This window comes from Carettochelys insculpta, chromosome 8, assembly GCF_033958435.1.
Source record: "Carettochelys insculpta isolate YL-2023 chromosome 8, ASM3395843v1, whole genome shotgun sequence".
Taxonomy (NCBI): Eukaryota; Metazoa; Chordata; order Testudines; family Carettochelyidae; genus Carettochelys; species Carettochelys insculpta.
In genome coordinates, this window is record NC_134144.1 from 4,648,508 (window position 1) to 4,672,611 (window position 24,104).

The 24,104-nt window shown below is 45.6% G+C and overlaps 1 protein-coding gene across 5 annotated transcripts in view; it reads right to left on the reverse strand.

Annotated features, from left to right (window-relative positions):
* Positions 1-19,522, reverse strand: part of COL6A3 (collagen type VI alpha 3 chain) — a 113,670-nt gene extending 94,148 nt beyond the window's left edge. For 3 of the 5 annotated variants that reach the window (XM_075001909.1, XM_075001908.1, XM_075001907.1), the window contains exon 1: positions 19,046-19,522. The gene's annotated coding sequence lies outside the window, so the exon portion shown is untranslated. The remainder of the gene's footprint in view (positions 1-19,045) is intronic. The other 2 variants (XM_075001910.1, XM_075001911.1) reach the window with 2 other exon arrangements.
* Between the last annotated feature and the right edge of the window lie 4,582 nt (positions 19,523-24,104).

Below are 24,104 nucleotides of genomic sequence, written 5' to 3' on the forward strand. Positions count from 1 at the left end.
GAAAAGGAATGCACAGTGTTTACTCTCCTGGGTGCTGTGCATGGCTGGGTTGCCCTGCTACTCTTCCTAGCTCGGTTTCTTTGCTTCAGAGAAGTAAAGCCACAGACTAAGAAAAATCAAAGGCAGGATCTTATTTGAAAGAACTGAGCTTGTTCAGTTTAGAAAAGAGGAGGCTGGACGGGGACATGATAGCGGCTTACAAGTATCTAAAAGAGTGTAACAAGAGAGGGAGAAAATTGTTCTCTTTGGCCTCTGAGGATAGGATAAGGAGCAATGGGCTTAAATTGCAGCAAGGGAGGTTTAGGCAAGACCTTAGGAAAACTTCCTAACTGTCAGAGTGGTTAAACACTGGAATAAATTGCAGAGGGTGGTTGTGGAATGTCCATCACTGGAGATATTTAAGAGCAAGTTAGACAGACACCTATCAAGGATGGTCTAGACAGTGCCTGGTCCTGCCACAAGGGCAGGGGACTGGACTCGGTGACCTCTCAAAGTCCCTTCCAGTTCTAGTATTCTACGGTTCTGTGATTTCCTGGTGAGTGAACAAGTGTTATAGTGGGTGCTTGCCCTTAAAAATCATCATATGCCTACACCTAACCCAAAGCAATGTCCAAGGCGATGCAACTATTTCAGGTCTAAGGCGTTATTGCCATCATAACTGACGTGCAACAGTTCCACTGGAGTCCCAGTCAAAGTAAGGACTCTCTCCCAGCAGAGCGCGCCCAAGCTGTGAGAAAAGGAAGGTGGGCTCCACTGCCAGGCCTTTGTCATCCAACCATACCCTAGCGGCCTGGAGAACTCCCTTCCAGACGGGTATCAGGGGAAGGCTTCCCTCTGAAATGTGGCGGAAGGGGATGGAAAACAGGGGCAGGCACTCTCCTCAGCAGGACAGAAATCCTAATGGAAGTTAGTCGGGGGTCGCAGCTTTAACACCTGAGGAGTCCACTCCATTGATGTTCCTCAACCTCCCCCTGCTAACTTATTTTCATTATTGGTTTATCCGGGGCACCCGATTCCAGCTGCAGTACACCAGACATACACCTCAGTGATGAGATTGACACGGGTGTCAATCAAGCCCCTGTTTCAGAGTACCAACAAAGCATTGCCAGATGCTACAGCACAGCTCCTTCTGGAGGTCTTCATCTCGGCCTGGGCTCTGTGGGATCCATGGGGGCCGGGGAACCGTGTGCCTCAACCCCTCTGGGTCTGCCCCCGATTGCTCCCCCTAGAGAGAGAGGAGTGTGTGAAAACTCCTGGGGATACCTGCCAGCTCTGGGCCCCTTCCACAAGTTACTCCATGGAAGGGGCAACTTGGACCTTTATTCTAATAATAGTGAACTGTCATTACAAACAGGAGGGAAAGGAGAAATACAAGCCCAACACAAGTCATGATCATTCTAGTGGATCCACAAAGTAATGGAATCCTTAGGAAATTCCATGGGAGTTAGGTGTCTAGCTACATTGTAGGATCCAGGCTCAGATCCTTGGCTGAAATAAAATTAACATTGCACCATTAGCTCTAATGGAACTACACTGGTTTGCACCTGCTGAGGATCTGGCCTGACATATTTTACATTCAATCACTGTCAACTATAAGACAGCCATTCACGTTGGAAGATGATGTGACCATTATATGATAGCCATAAAAGAACTCAACACTGCTTCATCCAACACTGTTATCTATTTGCTATCTATTTGTTATCTATTTGACATCTGGTCACTGAGCCAACTGACTCCATAGGGTCTTGCCAGAAATATGTGATCTGATTCATCTCCCTTGGAAACTGACAGCATAATCCTTTCTAAGCTGCAAAAAAGGGGTGAGATTCTGGCCCCACTGAAGTAACTGACAAACTGGCCTCGCACACAGTTACCATTGTGAATAGTCCCATCCACTGAGTTCAAGGTTTTATTCACCTGTGTAAAGTGATCCAAATATGTAAGTGTTTGTAAGATCTAGATTTTAAAAAATAAATTAAAGGACAAGTTAACACTTATCTCCCATTATATCTGAGTGGAAAAATCCCCTTGTGGGAAAGATGGAATTCTAGAAATACTGGACAACTGGGTGTTTCATGCTGTGATTGTTTATTAACATTAGTTTCATCAATTGCGATTAAAATGAAGACATCATTAATCAAATATCTGACATATAATGCATAATCCAAAAAGCAGCTTCAGAATGTTGCGGTCTTTATTTACCTGAATGTGAATAACACGTTTTATTTGATAAGAATATCAATATTTTTCTGGAAGGTATAAAATTTTATTAGTATTGCAGACACGAAGTACTGACCATCCGTATTTCATCTTATAAAACACGGCACAGTCTATTACAGCTGGCCTGCAGAGAGATGGGAAAGAATATATACAAACTGAAGCAATCTTTTTTCCAGCTAATAGGAAAGGACCCATCCAAACAATTTTGGTTCTGTGTTTTAATATTAAACAGCTGTAAGTCATTTTCCTAAATTGTTTACAGGCTCTGAAATCCAGCATACCAAGAAAACAAATATTAGCAAGACGTCCACTGAGATGAAGGAAACCCTTTTTACTGTGTTTAGGTTGCATTGCATATTCCACACTCTGTCTAGAACAGAAAAAAAAAAAAGCCTGTATTCTGGTACAAGACCTAAAAGAATATGAACCCCAAAATATGTTGTTAAGATGGAATACTTATCAATTAATACTTCACTCTGCATTCAGAGAGCTCTCCTGTTGAAATTCCCAGAGACCCCAATCATCCATTGTTCTACACTGGTCACTGGTCAGACATACAAAGCCAGTCCCTGTTCCAATGTGTTTACAGACCAAATAGCTGAGACAACAGATGGGAGAGAATAAAATGTCAGTCTATCAATCCGCGTAAGATAGATATAAGGTAGGTGTTGGTAGATAGATAGATAGATACATAGATAGACAGCCCTTATTAATCGTAGAATCATAGAATACTAGGACTGGAAGGGACCTTGAGAGGTCATCGAGTCCAGCCCCCTGCCCTCATGGCAGGGCCAAGTACTGTCTAGACCACCCCAATAGACATTTATCTAACCTGTTCTTAAATATCTCCAGAGACGGAGATTTCACAATCTCCCTAGGCAATTTATTCCCATGTTTGAGCACCCTGACAGTTAGGAATTTTTTCTTAATATTCAGCCTAAACCTCCCTTGCTGCAGCTTAAGCCCATTGATTCTTGTTCTATCCTCAGAGGCCAAAAAGAACAAGTTTTCTCTCTCCTCCTTATGACACCCTTTTAGATACCTGAAAACCACTATCATGTCGCCCTTCAATCTTCTCTTTTCCAAACTAAACAAGCCCAGTTCTTTCAGTGTTCCTTCTTAGGGCATGTTGTCTAGACCTCTGATCATTCTTGTTGCTCTTTTTTGGACCCTCTCCAATTTCTCCATATCTTTTTTGAACTGCGGTGCCCAGAACTGGACACAATACTCCAGCTGAGGCCTGACCAGCGCAGAGTAGAGCGGGAGAATGACTTCTCATGTCTTGCCCACAACACACCTGTTAATGCATCATCCCAGAATCATGTTTGCTTTTTTTGCAACAGCATCATGCTGTTAACTCATATTTAGTTTGTGGTCCACTATAACCCCTAGATCCCTTTCTGCCATACTTCTTCCTAGACAGTCACTTCCCATGCTCTATGTGTGAACCTAATTGTTCCTTCCTAAGTGGAGCCCTTTGCATTTGTCTTTATTAAACTTCATCCTGTTTACCTCAGATCATTTCTCCAATTTTTCCAGATCATTTTGAATTCTGACCCTATCCTCCAAAGCAGGTGCAACCCCTCCTAGCTTGGTATCATCTGCAAACTTACTAAGCGTACTTTCTATGCCAACATCTAAATCGCTGATGAAGATGTTGAACAGAACTGGTCCCAAAACAGACCCCTGCAGTACCCCACTTGTTATACCTTTCTAGCAGGATTGAGAACCATTAACTACTCTGAATAGTCTCTGAGAGCCTTTTTAACATGTTTATCCTCACAATACCCTCTTGCTGTGGTGTCCAGTCAGTTCTGAAGCAACTTAGTCACTTTATTCTATTTATTGTTCAAGCCAACTAGCCGCACTCAACCAGACAAATAGCCACATGTGGCTAGTGTGTTGCACATTACAGCCCAGGGGTGTAGCCAGGCTAATCTGTAACTTCACAGATAACAAGGAGTCCTGTGGCACTTTACAGCGTAACACATTAATTAGCTCATGAGCTTTCGTGCATAAAACCCCACTTCATCGGATGGGATTTGGAGTGGAAACGCAGAATGCAGCGGTTATATAGTGGACATGGGGGGAAGAAGTTACCCATCACTAAGAGGTCCCTAGTGAGATAGTGGTGGGAGGCAGTTGTGTACAACAGACAGAATATTAAGCTGGTGCTCAGGAGACTGGGTTCTAGTCCCAGCTCTGTTTCATTATTGCTCTGTGCCTCAGTTTCCCTATCTTTAAAATGGGGATAATAGCGCTGACCTCCTTTGTAAAGTGTGCTGAGATCTACTCATGAAAAGGTCCATGTCCAAGCTTGGTGTGATTATTCCTATTATGCAGATAGGATTTCCAAAACTGCCTCGGCAAGCCAAGGATCTTATTCCCATTCATTTTCATCCACCTCTCCAAGTGGCCTTGAAAATTTAAACAAAGTAACTTGCCTTCTTCACCCTGAAGACCTGAGATGGATCAAACCATCAAACCTAGGTCCCCAGATTCCCACTCTGGGGACCAAATTACAAGACCACCTTCTCTCTGACTCCCCGTGGATCTCAAAGGGCTTTCAAAATCTTAACCTCCCTTGCAAGACTCCTGCAATATAAGCAGATTTTAATCTTCTGACTTTATACACTCCAGATCATCAGCCTCAAACATCTAAAAAGCAATTGCTGGACCCCAAAATATGAGACTAACCTGCAAATCATAAGATATTTTGCAAAATAATAATTCTGTGCCTTCATTTACCTTCAGGCTTTGGCACCTTTGGGACACATTCTGCTCAAGTTCTCAAGCTTTGCTCTGTCACTGTGGGGGCTAGAAATTGATTTAAATGGCTGTCAAGAGCCTAATGTAATAACGTGACTCCAGGAGCAGGGATATTAAGTGAGACACCAACCATCACGAGAAAAGCTGAGATCCATCCACACAAATCTGTGGCTATCCCAATCACAGGAGAAAGCCGCTGCTGCAGTAGAGGTGAAAATTAAGTTGCAGCACAGTGCAGGAAGGAAATAGCAGGGAGGTCAGAGAAAGCAGCTCACTGCCAACTTGGAATCACTCCTGGGGGGGGAGCAAGGAGGACTGCTTCTGTACAGGTACCGCATGCAGCTATCTCACTCTTCCCTCTGCTGGGAGCAAGCCTGGGTGGTCATCATGGGCTGTTTACAGCCACCAGTCCTGACTTTCCATATTCTATGGTGTTATTTAGCTGTAATTTATCCCTAAATGTCTTCTAAGAGCCCAGTAAGCAATGGACATGTTGGTAATGCTGCTAACGATATTGACCGCCCATGATTTGGCAACTTCTCTCATCCAGCACCAATCAGGTCCCAAGAGTGCTGGATGACAGAGGTTCAACCTGTGGTTGGAAATTTCAAGTTTTATGTCTGGTGACAGAGAATGTATATCGTATGTACTAACCCCTCAATATATGTGTTCTATTACATCAAATACTATACATCTGCTAGTAATAACTCTTTCAAAAGGCAATCATTTTTACCGCTAGCATAATAAAGTGATTTCCTTAAATATTTTCCCCACAGCTATTTTCTGCCTTTTGTGTATCTTTCTGTCCATAAAGTTTGACACAGTGTTTCTAGTGGATGTTTAAAATTGACTTTCTAAAATCCCCCTTTGTTTGCTTTTTCACTCAAGTGTAGCTTTTGGAAAAAAAAAAAAGAGAGAGAGAGAGAAGTGCAAGGCAGATGACAAGATCTAAAAGATCCAAACTTGAAAGGCAGGAAAAAATGGCTACAGCTGTTTCAGATCACATTGATTCATCACACATGTGTCATCGGGCCTGACTGATTTTGGGGGGAAAGGGTGGGGGAGCATGGATGGGACTCCAGTGTGTTTGTATGCAAGGGGAACAATTTCAGGGTTGCTTGAATACTCCCCTTAAATTCAACTATCCAGCTACAGAGTGTTTTAGGAATTAGTGATATGCATCGGGGATGACAATCACCAGAGGTCCCAGGGCAAGGTGGGAGGGGGGCTCAGCTATGCGCCCCAGAAGGGGCGGAGCCAAGGGTGGAAGGGGTGTGGTGTAGGGCAGTCCCATAGGGCTGCCTGCCACTGGCCCCTCCCACCACACAACTGCATGGAGCAGCAGCACTGCCGCAGCACTTCAAAGGAGACGGGAGCGCCAGCCGCCAATTGTGCTACTTGGGCAGCACCAGTACCTGGAGCTCAGGGCCCCTTTGCAATGCCAGGCCGTGGGGCAACCTCCCCCTTCCTCCCACCCAGGCGGTGGACCTGGTGATATAACGCATGACCATGCAGGGACACCAGGCCAGTATTTAGCCATGGACTCGTGTGTCCTCAGCCTAAGCTGACTCATCCTGCAGATCAGCGGCTTGTCACGTGGTTCTTTGGGAGCACTCACAGTGTTCAGATGCTGCTGAACTTCCCACTCAGGTTTCCTGCTCTGGCCCCATGCCCTTTTCTCAGGGGATGGATGTGTAGGCGATGTAAGAGGGAGAGAAGCTGAGGTTGCAACATTGCCGGGAGATTCAGGGGCTCATTCATCACTCGTTTTAATGTGCAGGGGGTGTTCAGATCCCCACGTGACATTGAAGATCACAGAATCGCAGATTATGGTTGTGAGAGACCTCGTCTAACCCCCTGCTCAAAGCAGGGCAACCCCAACTAAATCATCCCAGCCAGGGCTTTGTCCAGCTGGGCCTTCAAAACCTCTAGGGATGGAGATTCCAACACCTTTCTCGGTAACTCATTCCAGGTCAGCCCCACCCTCCTACTGGAATAGTTTTACCTAATATCCAGCCTACACCCACATACCTACTGCCATGTGAGACCATTGCTCCTTGCTCTGTCTCTACCACCACTGAGAACAGCCTGGATCCATCCTCTTTAGAACCCCTCCTCCAGTAGCTGAAGGCTGCTATCAAATCCCCCCTCACTCTTCTATTCTGTAGACTCAATAAGCCCAAATCACCAGAGTTGAACAGAGGGGATTAGTCACTTCCCTCCAACTTCTGGCAATCCTCCTATTAATGAGGTCTAATAGGCCATTAGCCTTCTTGGCTACATGGACACACTGTTGATGCATATCCATCTTCTCAATCACTGTAATCCCCAGGTCCTGTTCTGCAGAACTGATGCTTAGCCAGTGGATCTGCAACCTCTGATAGTATTTGGGATTCTTCCATCCTAAGTGCAGGACTCTGCACTTGTCCCTGTTGAGCCTTATCAGATTTGTTTTGGTCCAATCATCCAATTTGTTTATGTCACGCTGGACCTATCCTTAACACCCCCCACTCCCCAGAATATCTACCTATCCCCCCTCTCAGTGTCACCCCTAAACTTGCTGAGGGTGCAGTCTATCCCATCAATCAGATTGTTAATAAAGATACTGAACAAAATCGGCCCCAGGACCGACTCCTGGGGCACTCTGCTTGATACCATCTGCCAATTAGACAACAACCCATTGATCTCTACTCACTGAGTCCAATGATCTACCCAGCTTTCTATCCACCTTACAGCCCATTCATCCTACCCATACTTCTTTAATGTGACGGCAAGAATACTGTGGCATCTGATCTCACCTGTCATGTACTGTAGCAATGGTATAAGCCTGCTGGCACTTTGGCCATAGCACTAAGATGCCAGAGGATCAGAGCCTGTGCAGAAGAGTGAGAGGTCTTTTTCCAAGCCATTTTGTGCTTACATTTTACTCACACCTAATATGAGAAAGTAAAACCTGCCACACGGGGTCAGACTTATGTTCCATCTAGCCCAGTCTCCTGTCTCTGACAGTGCTAGGGACCAGCGCTTCAGAGGGGTGCACAGAACAGGGCATTTAGAGTCATCTGCCACACCTTTCCTTGCTGGTGTCTGGCCATCAGAGATTTAGGGTTGCCCTGAGCGTGGAGGTGCTTGGGTGCCCGGGGTAGTTGAAAGCCACTGATAGATCTCACCTTGATGGACTTATCTTGTTCTTTTTTTTAATACATTTACCCTTTTGGCCATAACAACGTCCCATGGCAATGAGTTCCACAGGTTAGCGGTGCCCTGGGAGCACATCCACTTCTGCTGCCTATTAATTGCATTGGGTGACCCCTGGTTTTTGTATGATATGAAAGGGTAAATAACACCCCTCTGTGCACTCTTTCCACCCTATTAATGATTTTACAGACATTTATCTTATCCTGCCTTTAATGGTGTCTTCTCGAAGCTGAACAGCCTTAATCTTTTTTATATCTCCCAGTGTGAAAGCCATTCCATGCCCTGGATCTTAACTACGGCTCCTCGGAGAATTTTCTGAACTACGCTAAGAGGCTGTTTCTCTTTCTAACAATAAAACTCACTTCCGTGTGTACAGAAATGACTTCTAGTCTGTGTCATGAATTAAGGGTCAGACAATGATCAAGACAATGAGGATCAACCAGTCCAAGAACTACAGCACAATCACACTCAGAAGGAATGACCTGGAAGATGTGGAGCAGTTCACCTACTTGAGAAGCATCATGGACAGAGACAGGAGAACAGACACAGATATCAGTGCTAGAATAAGGGAAAGTAACAGCTGCATTCAAAACTCTTTGTCCCATATGGAGTTCACAAATAACATCTGCAAAGATGAAACTGCAGATCTTCAACACAAATGTGAGACTTGGTGTACTAAAAAGTCTTTAAATCACAAGCTACAGACTTTCCTAAACAGATGCCTGAGGTATAAGCTTTGCATCAAATGGCAAGAGTTAGTCACAAATGAGGAGCTTTGGAACAAAACAGAAGAAGAACCACTTGATGTTCAAATCAAGAGAAGAAAGCGGAGATCGCTAAGCCATGCTTTCTGAAAAGCATCATCCAGCAGAGTCTGCCAAGCTCTCACATAGAATCTGCAAGGAAAACACAAAAGAAGACAACCTTGGACAACATGGAGAAGATCTACTGAGACTGAAGGACAACTGGGCACTCCTGGGGTCAGCTAGAAGTTTTGTCCTGAGACAGAGTGAAGTGGAGGAGACTCATAGATGACCTATGATCCAGCTGGGGTTGTAGTCAAGAGTGTCAATCAAGTTGAATGGCCTTATTCCTCTCCACTCACTACCCACTTCAAAGCACCCACTTTAAGCTGCTTAGAAAAACGGGGCTAGGCCATCTCTTCTTAGCTAACTTACTAATGGGAGAGGGAGAGTAACTTTGGATGCTACTGAGCCACTTCAGAAGAAATGTTTTTGTAATTCATGATTTAGTTCTGTCCAGTCATCCCTGGGGTGCCAACTAAAAGGGCAGATGTAGAGAAGACAGTCTTATCTCTTCAGCTTTCTGCTTTGGCTGAACTTCACATGATTCTTTCTGGAGTCCATTGCCAAGAGACATATTTCACAGTCTGAGTTTTGCTGCCATCTGCTGGGGGCCTTGATTTAAATTTCTTCAACTTATGCAGTAACATTTACCATGTTCTCTCAAGTACCGGTAAAAGTCAACATGAGTTTCATATTCCAGCTATTAATTGCTGGTAAAGTAGTTGTCATATTCAAAGAAATGTATAAGCATGCGTGGATCCTCATAAGTCCCTGTGCATTCAGTAAACTCAATTACATTGAAGGTGGGTGAGCAGATCAGGGGAGACTGAGGCACAGAAGAATTAAGTGCCAAAGGTTCAAGAGCAACTTCAGTGTTAAAAGCTCCACCTCTTCCCCTGAATGCAAGTGTTTTAAAAGGCAGTACTAAACATCATGTACATAGCATAGCTCTGTTCTGTGTTAATGCCTCTCAGCCCTTCTGGCATCTGAAAATTCATTGGTCCATAAAAAGCAAATCCCAGCATGGACGGAATTTGACTTCACCTAAACATGACCAATTTTTTTCTGCAGATGGTTTGCAGCAGCATGGGGGAATGCAAGTTCATTGCTGAGTCAGTCTCACATCTCTGTTTACACAACCAATCCCATGGAAAGATAAATCCTGCTAAATCAGTGGAACTACCTACTCAAGTATGGGGAACTGAATTTGGCCCATTCCTTTAAGAGTTAAAATTGGCTGCTATGAATTTTGGGATTAAGGAATCTGACAGGCCACAGGGAGCAAAAAGAAGAAAAAAACACTTTTCAAGCCTCAAAACCGTTTCCTCTTTTTCTTAGCACTTAATGAAAGCAAAGACTGACCACAATATGAAAAAAAGGGCTTTGAACTTTCAGACTGTTATGGAATCCCTAGACACCCAGCCTTTATTTACAATTCATAAAGGTCTACGTCTCCTAGGACAGAAAAGGGCTCAAATGAACTCTGACACAACCAAAGCAATGCTGTGAAATTCTCTAGAATGAAATACGTCAATGTCACACCTCCAAGCCAAACAGAGTCTGACCCTGTTGGAGGAGGCTAACGGAGAATCTAAGCTTTTGCTTTTCAATTCGCCGCTGAAGGGGATGCAGCTACTTTATCTGAGGAAGCGCTCAACATGCCCTAGCCTTTTTTCGGCCACTGCGATCCATCAAGTTTGTATATGTTGTCCATGGCATCTTTACAAATCAAAGCTTGAGGATTCCAAAAGAGTCAGAATTAGGTGCTTATCTTCAGACGATGACCAAGACAATGAGGATCAACCAGTCCGACAACACCACCATCAGACTGGAAGGAGACCAGTTCACCTACCTGGGGAGTATTATGGGCAGAGACATTGATGTTTAACTGAGAGGTAGGATGGCTCATTGGTTTGGGCGTTGTTCAGGGATCTGGGATTAAATCCCTGCTTCTCCACAGACATCCTGTATCAGTGTGGGCAAGTCAGTTAGTTCTGGTCTATACTCTGGGGTAATACTCACTATTGGGGTGTGATTTCTAATGCACACTAATGTGTTGGATATTAATTGGTCCATGAGGACCCAGCTGCTACACACCTAAAGTTCCCTAGTTCTTTCTAACATATTGCTATTTCAAAAAGGACTGAACTAAAGCTGCCTAAGAAACTTTTAGTTCCCAGCAGCAGGATCCTCAATGATTAATTAATGTTAAATACCTTAGCTTGCTTTAGAAATTAAACCCTGTCAAGCACATTGCTGTTCTACTTAGTCACACCCTAAGGCTATGTCTTAACTTTCTGCAAGGTTTACTCTTTCAGAGTCAATCTTCTGGCGTTTGATTTAGCGCACCTAGTGAGGATGTGCTAAATTGCACCGCTGAGGCTCTGCAGTTGCCCTTGGTACCCTCATTCTCATGAAGAGTAAAGGAGGTCAACAGGAGGATTTCTCCCATCAACCTCCCTCTGTGTGGATGGCCAACTAAGTTGGTTATAGACAAGTCGATCCCAACTTTGCAGTTGCTGTAGCTGGAATTGCGTATCTTAGATCGAGTTTTCAGTCTAGTGTGGACCTGGCCTGAGTTTCTCCATGCTTAGTCCCTGCAACCCACCTGTCTAATGAGGATAGTAGCACCACTCTACCAATCAGGGATGTTTTGACAATCAATGCAATAAATATTGTCTATTGCTCAGACACTCTGGTGAAAGGCAGAGACCACCAAATACCAAAGACACAACCTGTTTAGGCCCCTTTGAGAAACTGGTCCTCATGAGCTGAGAAGGACAAATTTGTCCTCGCTCCAATTTCTGACCATTTCAAACTAGAGCGGGTGACTTTTCTATGTGTACTACACACGGCCACTAAGCTCTCGGACTGCTGAGACACAGCACACATCAAGTGTCCCTGGTACAGCTCCATACAAAGCATAAGTCCCTCATGCAGAGTGGCTGTCACAAAACTGGAGAACCATGGTGCCAGTGGCCAGATGGTTTTTCTCTGTATTTTAAGTCAGATGACTTTTCAGTGCTTGTTCCCTCTTTGGCCAGCTAAATACTTACCTCAGAAGCTTCTTGTTAGTTGCTGTTTTCCTGGAACTCTGTCCTCTGAGAACTGAATCATCTACAGCTGCCGTTTGATAAATTCCAAATCTGAAATTTGGAAGACTTTCAAAGGGCCATACCCCAGAGTCACACTCGCAGCCCCTTACGTTGATCAATAGTAAATGTTGGAGAGCTGGAAGTCTAAGCCAATTTGCAGAAAGGTGCGTGTGCTACAAGTCTCCCTAACCACCAAATCTTTAGCCCAATATATCTGTGGCAGGCTCAGATGGTTCTTGTTAAATAGGATATACTCCCTCAAATGAAGCGGTGAGGGCATTTACCATGGAGCATGCTGCCAGATGCTTGAAAACAGTAGCCAATGATACAGAGCAACCATTTGCTAATATGACATTCTCATTGAAGGCTCTAATTTTGTGCCTTTCACATCTGTTCTCCTCATATCATAGAAGGCAGTGTTTTTCAAAAATTCCTCACAGGCTCAGGAGGCTAAGTCTAATATTCAAAAGTGACTTGGGCACTTCAGCACCTAAATCCCACTGATTTTCAGTGAGACTTGAGCTTGTGAGGTACTAAGGTGCTTAATTTATTGGGAATTTGGAGCATTATACCCTTTGAATATTGGGACTTCACAAGCCAAAAACATTTTTGAAAATGGCACCTGGGCTTCTAGACCACTCAAACCCATTGGCCATATTGTGGCAAGCAATGCCATCACCAAAGAAGCCTCTGTTGAGGTTTCTTTTGACACGAAAGGGCAGTTCCTGTGCACCCTCAGCTGATGTGAAGCTCCACTGAGTTCAGAGAAGGTGTGCCAATTCACGTCCGCTGCAGACCTGGTCCAAACCGTATTTAACAGCAGCGCTGCTTACTGATGGTGAAGACTAATGGTACTTGAAATGTGAAGCAAAAGCAACAAGAAGGCCTGTGGTGCCTTAAAAAGGAACCAATTTATTAGGGCGTAAGTTTTTGTGGGCTGCAGCTCACTTCGTCAGAAGCAGGAAGTGAGCTGCAGGTTGCAAAACTTACACCCTAATAAATGTGTTATCTTGTAAGGTACCCCAGGACTCCTCATTGGTCTTGCTGAAAAGACTCTCACGGCTACCCCTCTGAAACTTGAATAGTGAAGGGTTTATTAAGCTGATGTCCGTTCCAAAAGACTACAAGTTAAATATGGACTAAGTGAAAAAATAGAAGATTCAGAACCTCAGAAAACCCTTCCACTGCAAAGCAATTGTTCTGAGCGCTCTTGTTTTGCTGAAGGCTGGGTTTCTCATTTTGGAATATGTTCTTCTCACATTGTATCTGGTTAACTCCACCTGTTCGAGCTTTAATGGTGGTTGCGTATGTGCATTTAAAAAAAAAAGGAAGAATTCCCTTTGGCTCCAATTCCACTTCAGATATACAGAAATATAAAGGGGAGTGACTCATTGCTCAGCTAGCTAACCGCCAACTAAATTCATTAGTAATCTTTGGTGAGGAGTGTAGCAACTGGATGTACACGTTCTGTGAGCCCCCCTTGGTAAACTTCCCCAGCATTCGTATGCAATCCATCAGCTGTTTCATGCATCCTTCGAGGAAAATGGAATGAGTGCATAAATTAGGAACAGACACTCAAGCGACTCTTCTCATTTATGCTACATAGTGTGTTGACTCATTTATTTTATTGCCTGTACTCCTTGTGCCTGACCTGCCCCCTGCTGGAGTGAATGGGAGATTTTCGGCTGACCTAGAGACAGGGTAAGGTTCCACCGAAAAATTCTTGGAGTATCTCTGTTCAGCACAGCTGATACAATGCAAACACTGGAGGAGGCGGGAGAACATTTTCTCTCCTTGGCCTTTGAGGACAGGACAAGAATCAATGGGCTTAAACTGCAGCAAGAGAGGTTTAAGTTGGACATTAGGGAAGACTTCCTAACTGTCAGGGTGGTTACACACTGGAATATATTGCCTGGGGAGGTAGTGGAATCTCCATCGCTGGAGATATTTTAGAGCAGGTTAAATGGACACCTACTGGGGATGGTCTAGACCAAGGGCTGGCAACCAAAAGAGCAAAAAGAGCTTTTTTTTCAAATTTAAAAAAAGCTCAGTAATTCAGGAACTGCAATGCAAGGGATTACATGATCCTTAACAAATAATACCAAACCTTCCTTTTTAAGAACACTGCACACACATCCCACAATGCACTGCACATGTTACAAGGAGAGTCACCTCACATTTTGAGGCCGCATTGTTTGCTATTTAGATCTGAGTTGTTCATTGTTGGGCTTTTAATGTTCACCAAAATATCAAAAATAATCAGGAGGGTGTTTTTTTACTTTGCAATTGTAGTATCAGCAGCCACAAAGAAGTCCTTCAAGAGACACGTGTGGCTCCAGCACCACAGGTCACAGACCCCTGGTTTAGATGGTGTGTGGTCCTACCAGGAGAGCAGTGTATGGGACTTGATGGCCTCCTGAGGTCCCTTCCAGTTCTACTGTTCTATGATTCTATGATATTAGTTCTGCAATTTTTCTCCCTACGCTCCGAACTAAAGACCACATACCAAACTCTTCTTCTGGCTCAAAGGGAGTTCCTTTGGAACAGATTTCTCAGCTCTCTTGTGCCTACGTGAAAGGAAATAAAAGCAACGCAAAGCAAGGAGAGGAAAGGAGCATCCAGGGCTAGTGGTTGAATCATACAGACTTCAAACTGTCTCAGACAAAGAGTTAAAGGGCACAAAACAGACATCAAAACATTCCTGATCCACAAACCAGTTAGTCTACATTTTAATGGAGCAGGCCATTCTGTTAACGACAAGAGTTTGTGTCTTATTGAAGAGGAATTTTCACTCTGCTTTGGAAAGAGAAACTGCTGAACTCTCTTTCAAATTCAGCACATTAACACATGATTTGAACTGGGATGCAAATTTTCTGGGACATTATAGGGGCTCTTTTGCATATTTGTCTTAATCTAATTCTTGACTTCCCCACCTCCCACCCCTCTGCTTTCTGATTTGCTCACCTCGATCATTTTTTTCTGATTTGTCAACCTTGATTACTGTTTTTGGTTCTCTGTGCCTTAAATATTGAGTCTGTTCTGGTCTGGCTATGGTCTGAAGAAGTGGGTCTGTCCCACGACAGCTCACCTAATAAACTATTTTGTTAGTCTTTAAAGTGCTACTTGACTGCTTTTTGTTTTGATGGTACATAGGCTAGCATGGCTTCCTCTCTGTTACTGATCTGGGAGGGATTTTTCTCTTTAAAATCCTCTTCTCATTTTACAATCTGGCTATGCTCTGCTGCTTACATCTGGGACTGAAATAGAGCAGTTAGTAAGAGGAAAGAGAGTATTTACTGAAGGGATGGGGAGACTCCCTCAGGAATCAATGACTCTTTATTATACATAGTAACCTACTCTAGCAGGTCCCCTCCACCCATGCTACTCTGCTTCTTAATATGGAGTGCGGATCATTAGAATGTGGAAAAACTGAGGGACGTGTGGTACAAACGCTGGACATCTGATTCAGAAGTGAAAACAGGCACAAAAGACTCCAGAGAGGCAAACGATGCATTTAGCGTGTGTGAGTGAGAGGCGGAACGACGGACTTTCAGTCAGGTTTACAGTTCAAACTGACCACAAGCAGGAAAAAGTGGACAGAATGAAATCCCTGCCTGGCAACCAAGAGGAAAATGGTAATTTCATGCAAATATCTGGGGCTTCCATTGAAGGTGCCACCCTGTAGGTATTTCACACACGTCAGAAACTAAAACCGGAATTATGAGAGAAAAATCAGCAGGGCAAAGTTAGAAGTAAATTATGGGTATTTTTAACATGTCAGGTAGGAGTATTAGGGCCGTGTTTCTTAAACTTTTTCAGACCACCGAACACCAAACAGTAATGCTTTTTAGGCAGAACACCTCCGGAAATTTTCTTCAAAAAAAAGTTATCATCAGACCAAAAGAAAATCAAACAGCAACATGTGCAGCAAAACCAAAAAGAGGTAAGTTACTCAGGTATCATAGCAATGAAGAAGTAGCATTGTAGCTGGTTTTAACAACAGAAAATAGATACTTTTGCACTATTTTTCAAAATGCTCACGGCACACCTGTGGGTTGCTCATGGAACACCAAGGTTCCACAGAACATAGTTCAAGAAACACCGTTCTAGGAAACCACTTTGGGTGATATTTAAAGTCAGTGAATCAGTGGTTGCAGAATCACAGCCCTCATTTTCAGCCTGAAAAACTCAATCCACAAAGCCACGGCTCCATGGGGCTTACACAGGGGGAGACCATGATCTGATGGTAGGTCTGCTGCCTGGAGGTAGGAAGTCATGCATTGTCACCACAGCACAATCTGCTGTCAATCAGTCACTTGTCTGTTGTGACTATTTCCATTGTATTATGAAGAAACTGTAGGGAAGAGGTTGGAAACCAAGGTGTTGGTTGAGCCAATGTGATGGCCGGGGCATCTGAAATGCCTGCTCCATGGCAGTCGCAAACAATGGGATTAAACTAGCAGAAGAGAGGGGTGAGTAAAACCACGGGATTAAAATTGACAGTCTCCAGAGATCCTGCCTTGAAAGGGCCCCAACTAAGCAGCGAGAGCTTCCTGTCTCAGCTGCATCCCACTGGAGGGGAGCTGACTTTGGCCAGCCAGGGCTGGGGCAGAAGCAGTCTTGGCCCAGATGTATGGTCAGGAAGCAGTTAGGGCCAGGAACATTTTTCTCACCAAGGGCTCTGGTCTGGAGGGGGCTGGGCTGCTGCAGTTAATGTGAAGGGGATGAGTCAGAGCTAACATCCCTCAAGAGAAGTCTCCCGGCTATATCTTCGGTGGCCCAGGAGTAAAAAAATTCTGGGTGTTGCCCCGGGAGGACATCTTGGCTTCTCTCTCTGGCTCTTGTGTATGTGAAGGTCAAACTGCTCCATTGCCTCCCCCTGGAAGAGCCGTCATCGACCAGGATCTCTCCTTTGTGAGTAGCCCAGGACTACTGAAGGTGGGAGAAGCCACTCAGTGTGCACAGGACTGGCAGAATCAGCCTTGCCAGGACCACTGGGCACCCCTCCAAGGTCCCTTCTGCACCAGTGCCCCAAGGAAACAGCTCGCTGGGAACATAAGTAGCAGTGGCAGGGTTCAGCCAGCAGGGCATTTAAACAGAGCAGGGAATTAGCATCTCCGTGCCACCAGGGAGCCTGGCCATTACGGTGCACCAAGCAGCCACCTGCCTACAGCCAGGGTCCCGCTCGTGGTGTGACTGGCCGGCTACACCCCGCACCCAGGACAGCTGCTCCCTCAAACCGGCACCGCCCTGCTGCCCCGGCAGAAAGGGAAGGAAACCGACACTGGCCACTGCTTCCCATTGTCACAGCTTCTCGCCCTGCCTGCGTCAACGCATGGCACCGGGACCTACGCAGCCGCCGCTTCCCAGCGAGCGGGATGCCCCAGAGGCTCTGCCAGGAAATCACCTAATGAATGTCCAGCCGCTGAGTGAGGGCTAGGCTGGGCGAGAGGGGGCAGCGCTGGGAGTGGCAGAAGGCGGAGGGGTGGGTCACACCGGGGAGCAGATAGGGGAGATCTTGGAGACGCAGGGTGGGTGGGGGCAGAGCAGAGGCCAGGCAGGGGGGATGAGGAGTGACTGTGGCTGGGTAGGACCTGCAGCTCCCCAGCTGCCCACTCTGCAGTTTCTTTTCCATTCTGGGGCAGAGCAAAACAGACGTGAAAGGCCAAGAGTGACAATCTAGCTCCTCTGCAGCCTCGGGTGTGCCCTGCCCCTGGCGCTGCCTGCCCAGCCCAGGTACTGCTTCAGAGGCAGCTGAAACAGCACCCCCAGGCAAAAGCACTCCAGCCACAGCAGTACCGACGGCCGGCCGGCCCGGCTTGGGCTGCTGCTGCGATAGCCGTGTTCCCTGGAGCTGCGCTGCACAGGGACAGAGCAGAGCCAGCTCCACAGGGGAGCGGCGTGGCCCAGCCTGGCTCTCCATCCTCCCCCGTCACTCCAACAACACTGCTCAAGCCAAGCAGGACCAGCCCAGGCATCCGCACCTGGGGTGCACGGCCCAGCCCGCAGCCACAGCCGCCTCCACCCAGCAATGGCTGTGGTACACACCCTGCTTGCAGCCTGCCACTGCCCTTCCCTGGGGCCCCTCCACAGAGTCCCCCCTTCAGGTGACAGCCCTGCCACTGCCCTTCCCCCAGGCGCAGCTTCAGTCACCACCCTGCCCTTCCCCAGGCCCTCCCTTGGGCACCCTCACGGTCCCCGGGTCTCCCCTCAGGTGCCAGCTCTGACCCTGCTTCTCTGCCACTCCCAGGCTTCCCCTCAGGCACTGGTCCTGCCACTGCAATGGCCGATCCCAGGGGCTCCCTGTCGGGTGCTGCTCCCTTCTGTGGGTTCTTCCCCTCACCCCCTTGCTTTCCTGAGGCAGGGCCACAGCGACATTTATGGCAACAAGGACAGCAAAGCCAGGGCCCCAGTGCTCAGCAAAGCCAATCAAATGCCGCTAATGGCTTTGAACTCTAATTAGTTCCCTTCCTTGCGAGAAGAGGGTTAAAATTGCTCCTCACGATCTCTGTGCTTGCAGCCGCCAGACTGCTCAGGTGGCTGTGTGAGAACCCGGCAGGGTGCAGTGAGTGGTTCTGCCTTTCCAAGGAAAGACAGGGGACCCAATTCAGCCTGAACGTCACCCTGCAGTAGGGCGACCAGCCAGCAAGCGTGAAATAGCCCGATGGGGAGTGGAGACTAACGGAGGCTTGTACAAGAAAAAGCCCCGAATCTCAGACTGATCCAATAAACTCAGGATGACTGCTTCATTCATCCTGCAGGCTTCAGGGCCATTACACCTGGAATGAACCTTGCTCCTTGATCACATCATAAAGAGAGGCTGCTCTGGCTAAAACTACCCGAAATTTGCAGAGTCAGCGCATGCAAGCTGAGAGTACAGGAGAGAGTCGCTCAGTGTGTAAAGAACAATGATAAATACAGAGCTGTCAGAGCTCCTCTCTAGCCAGAAGCACTTACCCCAGATAAACGTGAAGAATTACTTATTCCCAGATCTTTTACACCAAATTATTTGCAGCTTGGACTCATCTCTTCTCCTTGGTGTTCCTCTCCCGGTCCTGGAGTCGGTGTATTCTCCACAGTGAGCTTGGGGCTCTGAATGGTAAATATCCCCTGGCAGGTTTTTTCCAGTGAGGAGCTGCACAAAACCTTGCCTTTGGTGGAGAATGCAGCGTCCAACTGGCTTGCCTCTAGCGTTACAGTCAAGGCCGCCTCATTGGGGGACCCAAACTGTAAATGAAAAACAGACTTGCATGACGTGGTTTCTTCTGGCCCTTCTGAGGGTGATGTCACAGAGCCAGCGTTGCCTCTGTCCCTGCAAAATAAAAGTTTGTCTCTGTGCTGATCACCTTTCTGAGTCACTGTGCGTGGGGAGGCTCTTGCAAATGGGATGTCTGTTTCAGACTCTCTTTCCCAGGGTTTTATTTGCACTGTTATCTGCGAGGAGAAAACAGGAAATACAATCTAGCTTGTAACATTTAAAAATAAAAAACTGCTTATTTGAACTATGGGGCCCACGTAGGCTACTGCTAATAAGTCCTCCTTAATCGAGGAAGGGGTTTTTCATTTTACCAGCAAGGGAAATGGTCCCTGGGTTGGAGCCTGAGCAGTAAACCGAGAGCAAGCCCTGTGTTCCCTACTGAATCTCTTCTTATTAAGTGGCTAGAGGCAGCACTGAAATTGCAAAACGAACCCTCAGTGTGGCGTGTTCCAATCTGTTTCTGTCTTGAGACAGCTAAGCCTGACCAGGAATGTTCATTGTGCTTTTCCTCTGCCTAATCTGTCAGCGAGCAGTGTATAAGCGTTCCCGGCAGTCCTCTTTGTGGGATGTTACATCTATCTGAAAAATAAGGGATTTTGATTAGAGAGATGAGATGGGTGAGGTAATATTTTTATAGGACTGATTTCTGTAGATGAAAAATCCAGGTTTTTTGAAACCCGAGGAAGGGCTCTGTGTGACCTTGAAATCTCGTTGTCACTCCTAGAAGATGGGCCAATAAACGATATTCCCTCACCCACCCTGTGCCTCTGATTTTCACGGAGCAATACTGCTATCCCAACACTGCAAATGAGGCTTTGGTTGATATTTAAGAGACAATTTCTGTGTCACATGTTCAAATACTGATTTACAGTCTGAAGTCCCATTTTCAAAAAATGACTTTGGACCAGATTTTTCAGAGAGATTTCAGCATGGAAGACACCTAGTGGAATTTCAAATATGCCTAAGTTTTTGCCAAAAAGCATTTTAAGGCAAGTTTGGCATCTGAACTGTGTAGGATCCCATTCAATGCTTTTCTGCATCTTTAGTACCTAGCCACCTTTAAAAATTTGGTCTTGGCTCAAGTTTGAAACTGCAACATGGGCCACTAAATTTAACTAGTTTTGAAAAGAACCGTCAAACAAGTATTTAACATAAACTTCTCTCTCCAGAATGATGGGAGACATTGATTGAAATTAGAATACAAGTCAAGCATCCTTGGGACCTGAATGAGGCTGAAGGGGAGAATTTGCCAGACCACAGGAGGTTATTGTTGTCTAGCATATTACCAACACTTCTACTCCTTATTGAGCCCTTAGAAGGCTTTTAGGGGTAAATTACAGGTAAATAGCAGCACAGAGCGCTGAGAGCCAGGGCAGGCGATTGGAAACAAACTGTATGGGACCATGGGAACCTTGGCTGCACCCATGATGAGCGGTTGTCCAGCTAACTAAAATCATACTGGATTACAGATGCTGCCAGACGAAAGCATTCTAGAGTAGAGAGATTCAACCTGTAGTTTGTGTTTGATTTTTTTTAAATATAAAAGCAATTAGGAAAAGGTAACATATTGCCTATTTCAGTCCTTGCAGAGGCTGGAATCAAGCTAAAAGTAAAATGCTCCTTGACGTATTTTATGCATTTTTACAGGGGGTTTTACTGCGTTTGTTCTTGTTTTTTCTGGCTTTTCAAATATCAGCCACATACGAATTGGCTGGAACACTCTAATGAAGGATACCCTGGAGCGTTCCTACTGATGTAATAGCCAGTTGTCGAAATAGCGCTTGGCACTCTTTGCTTGCTGTCAAGTAGGCTGCTGCTTTAAATTAGGGATCCTGCACCTTGACCTGACATAAAGATGTAGTACAAACATCCATACTCTATGTGTCCTCCTGAAAATGGATCCTAAGTACAGAAAACCTGACTTCTGAGGAAGCTAATTTCTTAGCAGAAATCTGATACATCTTGGAAAGTGTCCTGCAAAATAAGAGGCCGAGATCCCTCTTACATTGGTGTATCTGTTGCATCCTGGGAGCTGTTTTGGTTGGCACCCTCTGAGGATTGGTTCCAAATTCTGAAGAGTATCATCTAAAGTGCAGGGAGCTGAGAGTCTCAAGCTTTTCCTACTACATGCACATCTTGATATATTGGTTCGTGCACCTCCTCCCTTCCTTTAGCAATCACTAGGGCTGTCTCTATTGCTTTCACGCTTGCCTGCAATACCCCTTCCCATGCATGCTCACATCTAATTCCTGGGCTGACCACAGTAATTACTTCCATGGAAAAGCAATATCAGTCTGGCAGGGAATGTATTTTCAGCTGCACTTTTGAGGCCATTTGGTAGCTGGAAATAAGGCAAGCCAGCATGATGTGGTCAGCAAATGCTCTACAGCTCACCGGTAGTCTACAGCCCACATTTTGGGAACCCTGGATCTGGGAATCTATTCCAACCCTGCCACTGACTTGCTGAGTCACCCTGGGCAAGTCACTTGGGCCTTTATTTTAAAACATCGGCATTCAGCTATTTACTCAAGCCAGTATCTATTTTATGCATCTGTTATAATTGTATTTACAAGGTCTGGAACTCACTTTCATCCAGGTGGCAAGCTGTCTGCACAGGAGTAACTTACCTCTAGCAATGGGGAACTGCATTCAGAAGTGATCGGCTCTGGCATTTGCATGTATAATAACACCAGTTTGCGCACACAAGCAGGGTGGCTACGCACACCAATTAGAGGTGCAGTGACAGATATATTTTGCACATACCTTGCATGCCGCAAATCAGAAATCATGTTTCTTTGTGCGTTAGCATCCCCATTTATACAATGGGGATAGAAATACTAACCGTTAAGGGTGTCATGAGGCTTAACTTAAATTTGCCAAGCAGGCTGCTATAACTGGACTATCGTAGCCAATGTTTCATTATCTTCCCTCTCTATAACAGGAAAAAAACCAAAAGCAAATCTGCATGGACGTTAGAGGTTGTGTGGAAATTAGGCTGACATTTTTGCTGATCAGTTTTACTGGTGAGATGTTGCAATGTGGGCCAATAAAATTCCAGTTTGAGACAATGAATATAAAACAGAACATATGGCTGAGCCTAACTGGAATGCTAATTAACGAGACCAAAGACTCTCCCAGGACAACTAGTTGGAATAAGTTTTTCTACAAAATATGGACAAGCATGACACATTGTGATACAGCAGCTGGAGTAAGGGCTGCTAGACAAGTAAATCTGTACAACCAGTACAAAGTTCAAGTAATTATTGACAAAAATGTTCTGCCACTTCTTCCAAACCACAGGATTTACTTCTTCAGACTTGAGGACCTGGGACCAGATTGTCATCTTGCATAAATCTGCATAGCTTCATTGATGTTAATATCCTGGACACTGTAACGCACCTTCAGAAATAGCGATAAGAGAAGTATTAATTCAAAATCTCAACAACCACTATAATTTCTGAAAGCCCCTATAGTCTATTTCGTTTGTGAAAGACAATTTACAGTTGCCCACTTGAGACAGAGATTAGGTCTTCAGTTTGCCAGATTAGCCTGGATTTAGGGTCAGATCTGCATTCAGAGCTGTATGATCCTGTTTCTAAATAGTGTGTAACTTATAGTTTGAATAGTCACAGAGGGGTCTTCATGTGACTTTCAGCACTATTTCCAGATCTGAAGAAGTGGGTCTGCCCCATGAATGCTCATCACCAAATAAATTATTTTGCTAGCCTTTAAAGTGCTACATGACTGCTGTTTGGTTTTATCGTTTGACTTGGTCGAAGCAGGCTCCACATTAAACTGTCGATCTGCTGGGGTCGCGCATTGTGCCAAAAAGCAATGTTATGCTAGAGATACACCTATCTCAAGCTCAGGTCTCATTGTATGCAATTCTCATTGGCTGTGTCTACACTAGCCCAAAGCTTCGAAATGGCCATGCAAATGACCATTTAGAAGATTACTCATGAAGCGCTGAAATACATATTCAGCACTCCATTATCATGAGGGCGGCCGCGGCACTTCGAAATTGATGCGGCTCACCACCGCGCGGCTGGTCCAGACGGGGCTGCTTTTCAAAAGGACCCTGGCAACTTCGAAATCCCCTTATTCCTATAAGCAACAATTTCGAAGTGCCGCGGCCGCCCGCATGCTAATGGGGCGCTGAATATGTATTTCAGCGCTTCATTAGTAATCTTCTAAATGGCCGTTTGCATGGCCATTTCGAAGCTTTGGGCTAGTGTAGACACAGCCATTGAGTCTACATATCAAAGGGATACCAGGCCCCAACGGGCTACTCTGTTTGGGGCTTGACACTGCACCAGTCAAGCCAACGGGAATGTTTACACTGACGGGAATCAAGTTCTCACAGGGAAGTCAGTGGCATGACTCCAGTTTTTCATTGCTGCAAATGAGGGGCGAATTGGGCCCCAGAGTTGGGAAGTGAGCTCCTACAGTCAGACACGCTGTCACCGGTGAGGTCAGGTTTTAGACCCTCACACAAATTACCTTCTGAACTTGGAACCAGTCTCTGGAGAGTAATTCACCCCCAACTCTTGACAATTTGTTGTGTCTCCCCAGGTTCATAGCTGGCAGGAAGCCATCGGGTTACAGGTCAGAGCTCTCCCTTGGAGAAAAGTGATTGTGCTAAGATCAGAAGCGGATCTGCAAAATCTCCTGAAGATTCTGGGCTGTGTACTGACTGAATGCACTGGACTCCCCCGTGCTGGGTGCTCCCACAAAAAGCTGTCTGCTCGGGTGGCAGGA